The sequence below is a fragment of the Terrapene carolina genome, unplaced genomic scaffold, assembly GCF_002925995.2.
Source record: "Terrapene carolina triunguis isolate 2854851 unplaced genomic scaffold, T_m_triunguis-2.0 Scaffold130, whole genome shotgun sequence".
Taxonomy (NCBI): domain Eukaryota; kingdom Metazoa; phylum Chordata; order Testudines; family Emydidae; genus Terrapene; species Terrapene triunguis.
Window position 1 is genome coordinate 20,313,282 of NW_020664481.1, and position 3,984 is coordinate 20,317,265.

Genomic DNA, 3,984 nt, shown 5'->3' on the forward strand with positions numbered 1-3,984 from the left:
CCCGTAGTGAAGACGTAGGAAAGTGCCATTTTTCCATAGTCCCGTTTCAGAGCACGCTCACGCTTTAAAGAGCTCTCTTCTCTGGTGCAATTCAAAAAGAGTTTTGATTTTAAAAATAAAATGAAATTGGGCAAATTATTTATAACCCAGTATATTGAAAATGGTCCAGCTATTTCCATTGGGAAAGTGGCAGTCAGGTATTAGCTGCTGTCAAGCCAAAATATGTACCTAGCACAGCAGCTACCCCATAACTAATCCTTTTCATTAAAAAAATTCAGTGAGGTTCTTCCCCCCCCCCCCCCATCTCATCCATGCTGCATCATTAAAAATAAAAGATTTGTGAATTACAGGAACACTATCAATTGATTTGGGGTCCAAAATGTAGACCTCACTCCTGCAAACACTCCCATGCTTAGCTTTTCCACAGGAATAGAGCCATTGAAGTCAATGGGTCTGCACACATGCTTAAAATTACTCCCTCGTAAAACTGCTTGGGAAATTTTTGTCCATAGAATCTTCTGTTAGAAATTGCCATTTTTGTGAAATGGGATTGATTTAGACCAAAGTTCCGGTGGGAAAAAATGTCAGTGAATTTTTTTTTCAGTATTTCCATTTTTCAGGAATTCCGATTCTGAAAAAAACCAAATTGTGACATGTCAACATTTCCCGCAAGCAGAGGTTCTGAATTTCAATCAGCTCTGCTGCTGTGTCTGTCTATGGCACTGGGATATTAGATGTTTCCATATTATAAAAGTGAGGTGGGTGTGAGAAGGGATTTATTAGGGATGATGATTTTTTTCACAGGAATATTTTAAATGTTCCCCAAGCTGCAGTGGTGGAAATGCAACTCCAGCAGCACTGGGATGTTGCATTGGAAACTGAAAGTGAAAATGATTAGAAGCAAAGTGAAAGTGATCATCACTCTGCTTTCACTGTCCAAGCAGTGAAAAATCAGGGTTGTTTAATTCTCTACACTGTTTTTGATAGTACACAGATAAGGAACATTTCTGAATATGAAAACAGATTTGGACAGTGTTCCTCTACCATGGAGACTTCTAGGAAATAAATCATCCCCAGACAGCATGACTGCAGATGCAGTATCACAAAGACCTTCACATGCATCATGTGTTTATGCATGAAAAGTTTGGGCCCAGACCCTCAAAGGCATTTAGGTCCCTAACTACCTTGGAAGATGTGGGTCTTTGTTAGAGTCCAGATTCAGGAACACTGCCAATGACGATGCTTGGAATGGGCAGAAGCCACCATGTTGCTTTCAGCAAGAGCAGTAGATAGTTTAATCAGATTGGTTCAGGGGGCTGCGTAGGAGCTGTTAGTGTTTTTCTTAATGTAATTCTACCTTCATGCACAGCCCACAATAGAGAGAGAGAGAAAAATAAGGTAACCACTTGTCTGTTTTCTAGGGAATCAGTACTACGTAGGTATTAAAACAGGAGGGGTCAAGACTCCTGGGTTTTGTTATCAGCTCTGCTACTGATTCATTGATGACCTTGGGCAAGTCACCTAGGGACAGCAGTAGTAGTTTCTTGCTTCTTGAATAGTCCCCTGAATGAGTTGAGACAACACACAGAGTAAGGTACTACTCCACATGAGTAAGGGGTCTGAACCTGCTACTGACCTCTTTGAACCACAGTTCCCATCTGTACATTGGGAATGATACTCCCTACTCCACAGGTGTCTCAAGGCTCAGCCCATTAATATTTCCAAAGGGCTTTGAAGGCTAAACAAATGCAAAGGGATTATTGAGACTCACTCTAATGGCCTCTTTGTGGTGGGGGAGGGGGCATGTTACTTGTTGCTGTATGGCAAGATGGTGGTGGTAGATTGTCCAGTCCTTTTATGTAACTCATTGCCCATCACTTGCGGACCTGAGCACACCTCACCCCGTGACTGGAGTTGACCTTCTCATGGTGCCACATCAGCTCTTCTGACTGTTGGTGCTACTTCCCCACCCACAGCCATGCACCTACATACATGAAAAGCTGTAGGAACAAAACAAGATCTCTGCATCTAGGCCCAAATTCATGACAGCCTCTAAATTGTCATTGCTCCCCTCCTAGGCGCTTTGTCCAGCCCTTCCTTGAGTGCATGGTGCTGGAGTGTCTCCCAGTGGCTAGGAACTAGAGGGACTAACATTATGTACAAACATTATTTATATGGAACACTTCCCTTGTAATATGCTCCATGGTGCCCGCCCTGCCCCATTGAAGCCAAGGGGAGCTTGACCATTGATGTCCGTGGGTGCAGGATCAAGCCCATTGTGAGTTTTCTAAATGTCAGTGAAATAATTGTAGTCTAAATTCACTAAAGAGACATGCACCAGTAAGAACTAACTGCTAGGCTGCAGTGAGATGCTTTTTGCAGATTGTTCTCTGTGTGGGGGAGGTTCTGGGTTTGGTTTAGTTTTTGAATCGGTCGTCCTAGCGATATTTTTAAAAGGCTGATCCAAGCCGGCAGAAGCCTCCAGCATTAAGGCTTTCCCCTTAGTGCTGCATCGGTGGCTGGGAGAGCTTCAAAGCTTCAGGCATGTCGCTGCGGCCTTGAGCCAGCTCCAGTCTGGCAGGGAACCTGAAGCAGTGAGATTGCCTAGCTGGGGGAGGAAATGCATGCTGGGTTTTTAGAAGAGGGGGGTCATTGCTATTCATCAACAAAGGTGCCCGTGTTCCTATTCCCTCTGGCCAAGGAGGTCTAGGAACTGACTCTTAAATACCTCTTTGTGGAACTGAATGAGGGAATCATTTGAGAACAATGTGAGATGCTGCCCCCCAGGGGCTAAACTCGATGTTACTGCTGTTCAGTCAGAGGCTAGACCTCAAATTCAGATCGCTGAGTCACATACTGTCTAAATGACTGATTTTATTAACCAGACTTTCTGGTGGATTCATTGGCATTTGACATAAAAGTCCAGACTAGGTGAAGTCCGGAGTGATGCAAACACATTCCACAAATGCTACCTCCAGGCTGATCCAGCAAGAAGAAAATGAAAGCAGGTACCTAGCGAAAACACAAGAAGCTACAGCTCTCTGAGGAATGAAAAATGATGAACTGCTGTAGCTATAAACCAACAAACCAAAAAAAAAAACCCTCCTGCAGAAAACTGCTAGTGGCTGCAAAAGGAAAAGTGGGACATTTCAAAAATGTATCCAGGCAATAAGTGTTCATTAGGGATGAGATCAGTCATTTCATTAGCTCCAATGTACTGGCCACGGGTACGTGGGCTGGAACAGCCTTGGTTTAACATTAAACGTGGCTGAGTGAACACGAGAAGGGAAAGGAGATCACACTCGCCCAAAATGGCTTGGCTTCTTGCAGCTCAGTTCAGTTCAATAATACTTTATTGGCAGTACAAACTGCAGAGTGGGGTGTATTGACACAGACAGCAGCTTGCCAGAGGTGGGTAGACTCTGCCTGAGCCAGGACTAAATGGTACATTGAGGGGTTCATTTCTGCTGCAGGAGGTCTATGGTCAGGCTGTCGTTTCAACAGTCTGGTTATCCGTGTGTCCGTTTGTCATTATCATGTACAGCTATGACTCAGGGGCAGCTTGCAATGGCCTGAGACTTAAAAAAAGGTTTAGACACCACCCAGAGCCAGTTAGGAGTCATTGCACTGCAACCATCTCCCAGGGATTCTCAACCTTTTTCTTTCTGAGGCCCCCATGGGTGGGGGGTATAATAGGCCCCTGGCGCTGCTGCCGGACAACCAGCCCTTCCCCGAGACCCCCACTGCCTCCTCCACTCCACACACCCCATCCCGGAGGTCCCTGCTGCTCCCCGCATCCCTCCTCTTTGGGATGGGGGGGTGGGGAGGTGAGGAGGGATGCGGAGGCTCAGCCGGGCGCTGGGGCCGGCGGCTCGGCGGGGGGCCTTCGGGGGCGGGAGGAGCTGGCGCTCTGGGAGGCCATTGGCTCGGCCCGGCTCTGGGGGAGGTCTGGCACTCAGGGTGGCTGGTGGCTCAGCCTGGTGC